Source organism: Coturnix japonica, chromosome Z (assembly GCF_054131305.1).
Source record: "Coturnix japonica strain WE chromosome Z, WE-NBRP24, whole genome shotgun sequence".
NCBI lineage: Eukaryota > Metazoa > Chordata > Aves > Galliformes > Phasianidae > Coturnix > Coturnix japonica.
Window position 1 is genome coordinate 1,213,106 of NC_140702.1, and position 12,244 is coordinate 1,225,349.

At 43.5% G+C, this 12,244-nt stretch overlaps 1 long non-coding RNA gene across 2 annotated transcripts; it reads left to right on the forward strand.

Moving 5' to 3' along the window:
* Positions 1-3,493: 3,493 nt before the first annotated feature.
* Positions 3,494-8,943, forward strand: LOC146753334 (uncharacterized). 2 transcript variants are annotated; one of them, XR_014939918.1, is made up of 4 exons: positions 3,494-3,763; positions 4,730-4,856; positions 5,052-5,176; positions 8,668-8,943. It is a non-coding gene; the product is annotated as an uncharacterized LOC146753334 (long non-coding RNA). The 2 variants fall into 2 exon arrangements; XR_014939917.1 differs by having other exon boundaries at positions 5,052-8,943.
* Positions 8,944-12,244: the final 3,301 nt, after the last annotated feature.

A 12,244-nucleotide genomic window follows, 5' to 3' on the forward strand; every position in this document is an offset into this window, starting at 1 on the left:
CACGAGAGATGATGTCAACAGCTCTTTTGTAGCAGTGATCCCAAATGTAGAAGAGACCTGTGAAGAGTCACAGGGATGTTTCCTTAGCTGTCATTCCATGGTGGGCTTTTTCTGACACAGATGTAGAGAGAAACTGAACTTTCCCACGCAGGTCTCTGTTTTGCTGCAGGGTGTAGGTCTGATCTCTGAGATCCACACGCTGGGCCTTGATTGCAATAAATGAGAGCCCTTTGTTTGCTCCAGTGGAAGACTTTCCATTTCTGCAGTACCCTCTGCAGATGACACAAATGCAAATGCACCTTCTTCCCAGCAACAATTGCCTTTTTTTTTTTTTTTTTTACACTGAATATGAATGAGGCTCTTCATCATATTCTGCTGGCTTGTCACCCTTGTTGATCCATGGAGAAACAACAAAGCCCTAGAGTAGTGTATGCACTTTGGCATTGGAGAGCTTACTTAATTGCTTCTTCTCAATGAACAAACTCCAGAGAGGCATGGAGACAGCTCCAAACAGAATTGAATAACAGGACTAAATTGATGGAGAGCAGAACTTCCTGCCAAGGCTTGTCAGCTAGTCTTAATTTTGCTTTTCTTCTCCCTCTTTGTCACGTTAGCATAATATTTCATACTGGCAGGTCTGCCCTCAGAATTAACTGGCACAGGCTACCCAGGGAGGTGGTGGGATCCCTGGAGGTGTTCAGGAACTGTGGAGATGTGGCCCTGATGGATGTTATCAGGGGGCATGGTGAGGTGGGTTGGGGTTGGAATCAAAGGAGGACCCCCATGTATTTCAGCAGGAAGCACTACTGGTAATAAGACCTTTGGAGCAAATCCTGATAGGGCCACGCTCAGCTGGTCCAGTCCGGAGGCTGTTCCTCCTTCCTGCAGTATCTGCAATGAAAACCAGCAGCTGCTTTTGTGTGGCTGGGCTCACATCCAGCAGTGGTGAGGGAACTACAATGATAAGAGACAGTTGCTGAAAAAATGAATGAAATTTGACTGTATGATAGGATGGAGTTAAATGTATTGACAGGATCTCAGGCATCCCAGTGTCCATCAGCTGGCTCTCGAGCTCCTAAAAGACAGGCGTGCTGTAGAATGTTGTTGAATTTGTATTATACATGCGTGTTCTTGGAACTGCAGAACAAATGCATGCATAATCCAGACTTTGATTTTAGCAGCTCTGACTGCGCTGTCTCAACAGACCCAACTCAGTTGTGTGCGCTGTTTTGAAATGATATGTTAACAAGAAGTTGGAAAACAAACTCCATTGCCCAGAGTAAAATAGGACCGTGCCCATAGGCTTAAACTTTTGGCTAAGAAAGTGGTGAGATTTTGAATCTTTGAAGTCAATTATTCCACTGTGTGTTAATAGGGGCCAGTTTCCTCATCTAACTTTTGCGCTCCAATTAATTTCCATAAAGGAATTGTGATTTTCTTTTCAGTCCTAAGTGATATCTCCATCTTTTAGGCTCATTTTGTTTGCCAGGGGGTTACAATGCAGTAATAGATACCCCCTCCATTGATTTCCTTCTAGTTTGCTTGTTCCAATTCTTTCCTCAGTTTTCCTATTTTAAACATTTTCTTGAAGCCTTCGGCTTCTTCTTTTGCCTCCGTCCCCTGTACAGTGTATGTCCTTAAACTTGTGGATATAAGGTAATCTGGTACGTGGTTTATAAAAGCTGCCAATTTGCCAGCTTCTGAATTAGAATCCAGCAATTAGAACTGGGATTAAACGTGTACGTTTGGTTTTATGATAAATGAATGCCTCATGGTCAGCAATGTCCCTGCAGTTCTTTACCATCATACATATTTTGTGTGTCCATATTTTGTTTCAGCACTGGCAGACTTCATAAACAAAGAGACAACTGGAGGAGTTATCAGGGCCGTTGCTGGAAAACAAGCTGAATTTGTTTCTGAGACCTCTGAAGCCAGTGTCATGGTGAAGTTGTACAAAAATGGCAAAGAAATCACGACCAGTAAGAAATTCACAACGGAAGATAAAGGGAAACTGCATAAGCTTGTGGCTTCAGGTGTAACGAAAGAAGACGAGGGAACATACATCTGCAGAATTGGAGATGACACTCTGATTTTTGATTGGAAAGTCTCAGGTAAGTTTGTGAGGCAAACATGGGATCACAATCCATGTAAAGCACTTCAGACTTAATTCATTTAATTTGTCCAACCCTGTGGGTTTACAGTATTTAGCACAAAGATTGCATAGCTCTGTTGAAGCAGTTCTGACCTTCCTGTTGTCCCTATGCAAATCCACAGTATGAGCAAATAATGTAACTGTGTTGTGATGAATTCAAGACAGCCTTAGCTGCAGCTGGGGCTGGAGTCACGACTTGAGCCCTGACATCTGGGCTTCATTCTTCTAGTTCATGAATTGCCTCAGCACTTACATCATCTTTAAACCTATGACTGAAATGGTCCTAGGTTCTTAGCATGGGAATCCAGTCTCCTCTTTTGACAAATTAAACTCCACATTTGGAGAGTTGAGTGTCTCCTGCTGTACCCGAAGGACGTTGTGATCTCTGAGGTGTCTCCCTGAGGTGCTGTAAGCACAGCCATTAGCTCATAGTGCAAGTAAAGCACTGTCAGGTCAAGCCTGGAGGAGTAATGCTTGTCACTGACATGTTCCTGTTCAGGGTGGAGCTGGTGGGTTAAATAACACAAGAAATTGTCATTGAAATTCAATATCTGTGAAATTCAGCTGGCTGCATTCACAGAACCTGGCGTTAAGATCTGTTTTCTGTTTTCTATCTTGAGCCTCTTTTCCATAACCCAGTTTTCATTTATGAACTGAAGCTCTACTGAAAACCTTTCGCTGTAATCTTTCTATGTGATATTGATTGATGCTATTAGTTCTTAACAGCTTGACTCTAGTGGGACTGTTCTTCTTAGGTCACCTAGTTTTAAAAGAATAGATGACTCCTGTCTATTACAATTTTTAACTCATTATTTGTTCACTGATGCCATAAATGTGCCTGGCATAGCAATTGGCCTTGGTATATTCAGTGACTGAAAGCAACAGTTGTTGCTCTAAGAAATGCAATACTAAGCTAGGTCTGCCTGTAGCTGACAGCCATCAGCTTGCTCCTCAGGCAGGTTGTGTCTGGATGGAATGAAGGGCATGAAATACTGATGTGCTCCTCAAACGCTGCTTGTTAGCTTAGACACAAGGTGTTGAATAGGTTTGTTCATGTATTGAAAACACATTACTTAGCTGCCTTCATTTTAGCTTCAGAAGAACATGTGCAGAATACAGAATTGATTAGAAGAAATAAGAACTGTCTGCATAGAACTTACTCTTTCCTTACACAGGAGAATCAAGCACACGTTTGTATGTGAGTACCTCCAGAGGTGAAACTCAATCACCCAAATGTAATGAGCAGAGACATTACAATCAGTTCTAACTGTATCTTCATGCTGTGCTGAATAAGCCTGAGTCAGGATGTAAACCACTTTCTCTTTTTTTCTTCAGATGAAGCCATTAATGTTGTCAACAAGCCCAAAACGACTCCAGAAATATCAGTCAGTCCTTCTGAAGACCTGGAGCTGGTGTGTGAGGTGTCAGCTGCAAGCGGAGCTGTTGTATGGAAGAAAGATCAAACAGAGGTGAAGCAGGACCAGAGGACAACCATCATCTCCCAGGGGACGCACCGCAAGCTCATGGTCAAAAATGTGACCCTGAAAGACCATGGGAGCTACAGCTGTGAAACAAAAGATGACAAAGCAACATTCCAAGTGAAAGTCAGAGGTGAGAAAATGCTTGGAATCCCAGAGATAAAGGAACGCTTCATTTGGTGTGTCTTGCGTTTGGAGGATCAACTGACAGCCTCTCTGGTACAAAACATTTTGGCTATAGGACTTTCTTTGTCATCTAGTGTCATAGCAACACTTTTCTACATGTGCTTTTCCATCCAGGAATGAACTACTGCAACAAACCATAGGCAAGGAGGGTAACTTGTGCAGCTCTTGTAGTCAGCTGGTGTCTGCAGGGTTACAGTGCAAGAGCACACCGGGCATGCAAGGAGTGAGAAAAGGGGAGGTGTTTGAAGAGATCTGGTTACAAAATTTGAATGACACAATGAGGTGGAAAATGCCAATAATCAGACTGATAAATGGCCTGGGTTGCAAAGGCCCACAGTGCTCATCCAGTTCCAACCCTCTCCTTCCTATGTGCAGGGTTGCCAAGCAGCAGCCCAGGCTGCCCAGAACCACATCCAGCCTGGCCTTGAATGCCTGCAGGGATGGAGCATCCACAGTCTCCTTGGGCAACCTGTTCTAGAGGGCTGTTCCCTTCTGATTTACTGGAAATGTAGAAAGACATCAGAAGGAAAAAAGAGAAGGGAGGAGGTTCAGCAGTGCATGCAGGTGTTCTAAATCTCATGTCCAAATCTGCTATCAGACTGCAAAATGTTTAGCTTTGCGATATGATGTAATATGATATGATATGATATGGTATGATATGATATGGTATGATATGGTATGATATGATATGATATGATATGATATGATATGATATGATATGATATGATATGATATGATATGATATGATATGCCTATCATTTCCCAAGGCAAAATAGAGGGGAAAGCATTTACCTGTCTTAATGAGGCATCATGATGCTCCCTGTCAAGGGCAAGTATAGTGAAAACAGGGAACTGGAGTAAGCTCTGCCACAGACTACAGCAAAACGGTGTGACTGTTGTGATGTCCCTGCAGAGAAAGAAGACGTGTTTACAAACAAGGACAAGGTACAAAAGGAGGTGAAGGCTGTACTGACTCAAAATGCCATGCTGAGCTGCGAGGTGGCCCAGGAGAAGACTCACCTTCAATATTGATGTAACTGGTAGGAAACACATTTTGGTTGATATTCTTTGATTATTCCATATTTCCATAGTCTGGCTGTGGAAATGTCTGTGTGAACGTGTCCTCTTGATTCTGCCATGAAATTGTTTTGGCGAGGAAGACAAGAAATGCTTACAAACGTGCAGCTAAAATGATTATTTGTTTTTAACAATGTTTTATCTATCTCTTCCCCTAGGACTACTTTTATCATCAGCTGTCCATGGATGTCCAACTGTGATTTGTACAATGTGCAACACTGCTCTGGCACTTGATATTTCAACAGTACTATTTACAGATCTCTACTGTGGCTGCACTGAGAAGGTTTGGTTGTCAGTGTCCTAAGAACCTTTAGTCAGAGGCATTGCACTTGCCTTTGGCTTGTTGAATCCCACGTTGACGACCATTCGTTTCATGTTCTGTAAATGTAATGATCAGTCGTGAATCCATTGATACCTTTCTAATTGTACGTTTCTCATTAGTCTGAGAGTTTAGCACGGAGGTAGATCTTTCACTCCAGCTGCAGTAGAGATTGCTCTGGTGTCAGTATATTTTGCACAAGATCCGGTAAATTTTAACTTAGACTCCAGATAGCCATGGGCACATCAGCTGCATTCTGAGTGACCATTAGTGAGCTGGCTGATGACGAGGGTTTGTCTTCTGTTTTATTTGTAGCTGCACTCTACTGGTTTTTGCTCATAAGTCAACTTGTTCTCTGTTAACTTTACAGTTCTCGTCTTGTATTCTGAGCTGATCAGGACAGGGAATCTGTTTTCTCCTCTTCTTTCTTATGGCAGTGAACACATTGGAGCTTAATCCTGGTCAAGGTTTGGCATTTGATCAGCTCTGTGGAGGAGCAACTGTACTGGGAGTCTACTGCCTTTCTGCTCACACAGACCTGGTGTCCTTGCAGGGCATAGCTTGCGTTCTGTTCCCTTGTAAAGGTTGCAGTCTTTGCTCTCTCCGTCTTGGGGCATTCTGCTCCTTCAGTCCCTGGTGTGCAATATATCTCTGCTCCTGTAGTAGACAGTTTTGCTGCTGCCTGTGGTGTAGACTCTAAACTATCAGCTCTCACTGTTCCCACACCACGTGGATGTGATTCTGTGGCCTTTGGATCTGTTCCGTGAGTTGTGTAGCTCATGCTTTTGGCTCAGGAAATTGGCAGTTTCAGCAAAGAGTGGATTACAGAAAGGATAGATTTGGGAGGTATCTGTCAGAGAAAATGAAATATAAATGATGACAGAAAGATTATGGCAACAACTGGAATCAACCAAGTTAATCCTCAGCAGCCAAAGCCAGCCCACGTCTTATTGCAGAGGTGTAGGGGGAAAACCCAGAAATGTAGTGCTTTTACACTTGAATTTTACTAGCTGAGGGCTATTATTAGCTGTTTGCCTCAGAAACCAAAGGTTTTCTGTTCTCTTTCAGACCGGATGACCTCATGGCTGCACAGGGTAATGTAATACCTCCTCCTCTGCCATACGTGGAGAGTGCTTGCCTAGCTACCGTTGCTGTATTTCTCATGTGTACCACTGTAACATGACGTGCCAGTCCAGCCCTCACTGCAAAATGATGTGGTGTGAAAGTCAGGAGGGATTATGAGTACTCTTGGAGTGGCTGGCTCTTTCACTACAGAAATCCTCATCTTACTAGCTTCTCCCAAAGTGCAATGGCTTTCTGAGTCTTAATTAATCCTCTTCCCATTGCACTCAGAAAGATTTTCAGGGTTCCTCTACCCCAGGGTTCCACTGGTAGCACAGAACAATCCCATTTTAAGGACATCGTGAATGTTAGGTGCTCAGTGTTGAGCATTATGGGATGCAGATTAGACCTTCTTGCTTAAAAGAAACAAGTGCTGCACACCTTGGAAACCTATAGAAAACTAGAGTAAAAAGGGCTGATTCTGCCATCTCATTCTCTCAGTATTTGTGGTGCACGCTGAAATCCTTACTTGAAGTGGGCCAAAGCTCCATTGCATTTGTGAGAAGTTTTGCATCACCTGGTTGGTCTAGGCCATGTTTGTTGTCTTGCTAATAAGCAAGCCTTCTGATCTTCATCAAATCATTGTAGTTGGAAAAGACCACAAAGATCCCCACATCCAGCCTCAACCCATCCCACCATGCACACTGCCCACGTCCCTCAGTGCCACATCTCCATGGTTATTGAACACTTCCAGGGATGGTGACCCCACCAGCTCCCTGCAAAGCTGTGCCACCACATCACCATTCCTCTTCAGAAGAAGTTTTTCTTAACATCCAACTTGAAGCTCCCCTGAAAACCATCAGTCAAAACAGGGGCTGTTGGAGATGGGCGGAGAGAATGATGCTTCTACAGTCAATACAAGCAGGGAGATCAAATGTAGAGTGTATCAACTGCATTCTTGCATTGGCTTGCTGCCCTGCTCCCTGGCCTTCAGTGGACTGCAGTGCTGGTGGTAGAGCTGTGGTGTGAATCCTGGGATTGCACGTACTGCAACGGTCAGCAGCACAGCAACTTGAGCTGAACTTACCCTCCTGGGCAGCTGCTGCCACTCAGAATTCAGACAGCATGCAGAGGAGAAAGTCATGAAGGAAGGGAAAGGGATGGCAGCAGAAGGCTTCACAGAGTGACAGCGGGGAGGAAGGAGATAGGGGACAGGTCCTGGAAGGGTTTGCCATGACTGCTGGGGAGCAGGAGCCTTCCCGGTCACCTGAGCTGGGTATGCCTGAATATGCTTGCACGAATGATCTGAATGAGTGGTCTTCCATGTCTCCACTGCAAATAAAAGACAATGTCAGTCCCCCTCACACCTGCTAGTCCTGCATTCATCCTTGGAGCCTCTGTCTTGGTATCAACATCAGGACCCTGGGATCTTTCCTGGGACCCAAACAAGCATAGGAAGCTTCTTCAAAATTGGGCTGCTGTTAGAAGCTGGCTAGCACTAGAGAAATCCATGATGTAAGTGCGTCAGAAATATTCTGCACTTCTACAGCCTTTTGTAGGGCAAACCATTTAATAGAAGTGGAAGCCCATTTATTTAGGGTTTATCTGTTCTCCCACGCCTCAAATAGGAACTAGCATGAAAGCTCTCAGCAACCAGTTGTTGGTAAAAAAAGAATCAGATAAAACAGTCATTAAAGTAATCAATTAAAGATTCGATGTATCAATCGACACCACTTAGCAAGGTGATTAACTGAACCACCTTAACTGAAGTGTGTATGCCTAACCAATTACACTTGATGTCTTTCTGATGCTAACTCCATTTGTTGTCACAAAGGGTAAGGTGGGCTTTAAACACTTTCTTCTATATGTGTTAGGTATTAAGAGGAGATGACCTCAGCCAGTTCTCTGAAGAATCAGAGGTTGCTGAGAGTGGAAAACCATGCTTTATGCATAAAACGGAGCTACAAAATCTAATGTAGGCCAAGTATTCACCATATTAAGGGCTATATCATTGCCATAGGGTAGAGTCAAAAGATGGTTTTCTGCTCTTAATTTTCTATGGTTTCCTGATTTTGAGGTCTTCCTAATTGAGCTGTATTTGGCTGATCTCCAGCATAGAGTGGAGCAATATCAAAAAGACACACAGATGAAGATCTGTCATTGTCTTCATTAGAAGAAATCTGAAAATTAGGAGTCCCAGCTGATAGTAAAGACTACCGAGAGGGATGGGATGACCATAAGGACTGTGCTGAGGATGCATTATAATGTGTGATAAACACTGTGAAGCAGTGTTGCTGCAGGAAATTGCACAGTACAACATAGAAGCAAATTTTAATGTCTTCCAGTCACAAGCTGTTCATATCTAATGTCTGTTTTACCCAATGTTTTTCCAGTTCCAGAAGCAGAGGATGCCTTTATCAACAAGCAGAAGGTACAAAACGAGGTGAAGGCTGCACCAACAGGAAATGCCACGCTGAGCTGTGAGGTGGCCCAGGAGAAGACGGAGGTGAACTGGTACAAGGAGGGGAAACTGATCACCTGGAACAAGAAGTTCAGGGTGGAGTCAGAGGGCAAACAGCATCGGCTGGTGGTGAGCCAGGTGGAGAAGAAAGATGCAGGGGAGTACAGCTGCGAGGCTGCTGGCCAGAAACTCACCTTCAAGATTCATGTCACAGGTGAGACAGGTGTTGTCTGAAATACAGCAGAGAACAGTAAAGTAAAATCTAGTTTCTATTATACAGTGATCCAGTTGCAGTAGTCTGTTCTGAGGTTTTTTCCCTAGACTTGATTGCCTGGGTTTGTAGAAAGTATTTGGTTTTAGTATGGCACAAAGACCTGTTTCAGTCTGTCTGTAGAATAATAATTACTGATATATGTACAATGGAAGCAATATTCAAGATATTATTCAAATCTCTCCTGTGCCTGAGATCCCAAACTGTAATTCTTGTTCACGGAAACATTTGACTAAGATAAGTATGTGCAGTGAGGCTGGAGTGCATGTTGTACGTGCAGCCTTTCATGGCAGGAGAAGCAGGAACTTCTCCTAGTAGTACACTGCCTTTTTACTATGCCTTTATGTTGGAGGCTGCATCTGGATAGGTGAGTCTGCTACTCCCAGTAAGAGACCTGGTAGAGCTGACTATTCCCAGAGCTCAAAGTAAAATAGATATCTGCAAATCACACACAAAGAACTAAGGACTGCGTTGGTGAGCATATTTCCTTTGTGCCTTTGACAGTCACAGTTGTGGCAATGGTAGAGGCCATGAGGAGTCTGTTCAGGAAGCCAGGAGTACTGTTCTGGGTCATGAAAAGGCAGCCAGTGGTTTGACTATCACATGTTTATGTGTTTTGATGTTTCACAGTGGGTCTTAAGTTAAAGGAACTCAGGTTTTGGCTGCCTGCAGGACAGATGTTCTTTTGGGTTCAATATGTTTGCATAGTGACTTGCAACCATGGGACTGGTGTTCAAGGACCCTCTTGGTTCCTTCAGTTCCTAGGTTCTTTCTTGCCTAGATTTGACACTTAGTTTCAACAGAAGAGCTGATATTCTCTAGTGAAGGCTATTAGTTTGGGCACAAGTGGTAACCTAAACCTGTTCCAAGCTGTACATACAGACCTGCAAGATGGTCTCATTTCAGTCCCTCAGTCAATACTTTCTCTTTTCTTCCCTCAGAGCCAAAACCTGTGTTTATAAACCAGGAGAAGGTGCAGAAAGAGGTGAGTGCTGCCCTGGCAGCAAGTGCCTCCCTCAGCTGTGAAGTAGCACAGGATCCAACTGGAGTAAAATGGTACAAGGATGGAAGACTGCTTGCCTCCTCCAGAAAGTTCAGAATGGAATCTGTGGGCAAAACACGGCGTCTGGTTGTGGAGCAGCTGGAGAAGAAAGGTGCTGGAGAATACATCTGCGAGGCTGCTGGCCAGAAGATGACCTTCAAGTTGGAAACAACTGGTGAGCATTCGCTTTGGGAGCACTAAGCAGCTGTTTATGTGGCTTAGAGGAAGAGGAAGTGAGCCATGTCAAAGGGAAGGTGGTGTAGTGCAGGAATGCAGTTGAGATCAAACCCAGCAAACGTTTCCAGATTGATGAGGAAGGGGTCAGAAGAACCCTGACAATAACAGGGATCCGGGCTGAGGATGAGGGAGAGTACTTCTGTGAGTCCAGAGATGACAAGAGCAGCATTGCATCACCCCCAAAGGTATGTCTCTGGAAATGAAGGCTGACAGTGTGGAAGGATCCTTGGCTTCCCTCATCAGCCATTACAACACTGCAAAGTTGAGTTCATTTGTGTGTTTATGCTGTTCTCTGTGTTAACAACCAAGTACAAAACTTGTCTTTCTCTCTAAATAACTGTGGAACAACTGCTTCTGAAGAGCACAGCTGTTAAGTGGGCAAATCAGCCTTCAAGGCTGGAATTAAAAATCCCAAATGTGAGATGGGATTTTTTTTTACCCCTTCTTTGCCTCTTTTCTTCTTGCATCTTTGTAGATGCAAGGAGGATCTCCTCTACAGGCAGGGGATGTGAGTGTGAGTTATGGTGATCACTTACTGCAAGTCATAAAATCTGAAGCTTCCAATAAAATCATTGACTCTGTTGGCTCTTTGAAGGTGCTCATACATAACATGATAGCTGGTTTTGAGTTATACAACAAAAAAGCCTTTAATGGTTGGATGACTGGATTAGTTATTTGGAGGGGCTTTGAAGCCTTCACTGTGGGTTTCAGAAAAGGTTAGTGAAATATCTGGGGCACAAAGAGCTGAGCATGTCCTGGAGCAATGGAGAAGGGCTGGATGATTTTTGCGCGTATTTTCAGCCATAGAATTTTGTGTTCTGGTGGTGTCAGTACATTCTTTCGTACAGCATGGACGGGTTGGTTTGTTGCATTGGTTCAGACTTTTGTACTAGGAGCTCAGCAGTGGTTAAAGCTCACACTTGTGCAAAGTAAACAAGCTCCTGCAATTCGTCTCTACTCTGTTTTAGCTGTGGATTAACTTTACAGTTCCTTCCACATGCTTTATGGTTCCTTTCTGTAAGTCTACTTACACAGACTGAGTTGCTTAACTTGAAGTCTTGCTCCAGGATTTTGGGCATATTCTTAGCAGAAATATCACAAATAATTTCACCAACAATTCTCCCCACCTATATGTAGCTTTCCTTTTTTTCACTGGAAGGTTTTACACTGGCAGATATGGTGGGCATGTAGAAACAACCCCATTAATTCTCATGAAGTTCAGATTTCTCTGACTGGCCTTTGTATTGTGATTCTGCATGCATGCCCTGTAGCTAAAGCCTGGATGTCTTCCCCAGCACCTTCAGTCTCCCATCCTTATTTGAGTTACTCCGTTGCAAATCTCTCTGCTAGTACAGGAGAGTTTTTATTTTACCCCTTCTGTGAGGCAGCAGCAGGATGAGAAGGGTGAGATGAGGGAGGACTAGGTTGTTTGGGTGGCTTTTTTTTTTTTTTTTTTTTTTCCTAAGAGCCAACTGGGAATCAAAGTTCCCAAAAATTGAAGACGAACTGTGTCATATAGAGCAGGGTTTGTCAAATCACTGGCATGCACTGTTAGGACATCTTCTTCATCAACATATTCCGGACTGAGAGTTGTCACAAAATTCTGCTCTGTGTCCCAAAATGTGCACTTATCACTTCTATTGGCAGTTATGCCAATATTCTATTGGCAATTATGTCAATAATGCATATAAGAATGTTTTGCACTGGGCCATTGCCACCAGAGTATCCCTGATATATCAAGAGGATTGTTGTAACATTATTGTCCCTAGCACAAGTAATGATAATGTGCTCAAAACAATAGGTTTTTTTGTTGTTAATGACAAGTTCTAGTAAGCATAGAGAGTAGGCACTGCCTTTCATTATTCCTTATGCCAGATGCTCCTAGAGACCTCATTCCCAACTAAATCCACATCCTTCTTTCTCCTTCTCAGAACTGCATTTGTAAATCAGAAAACCATT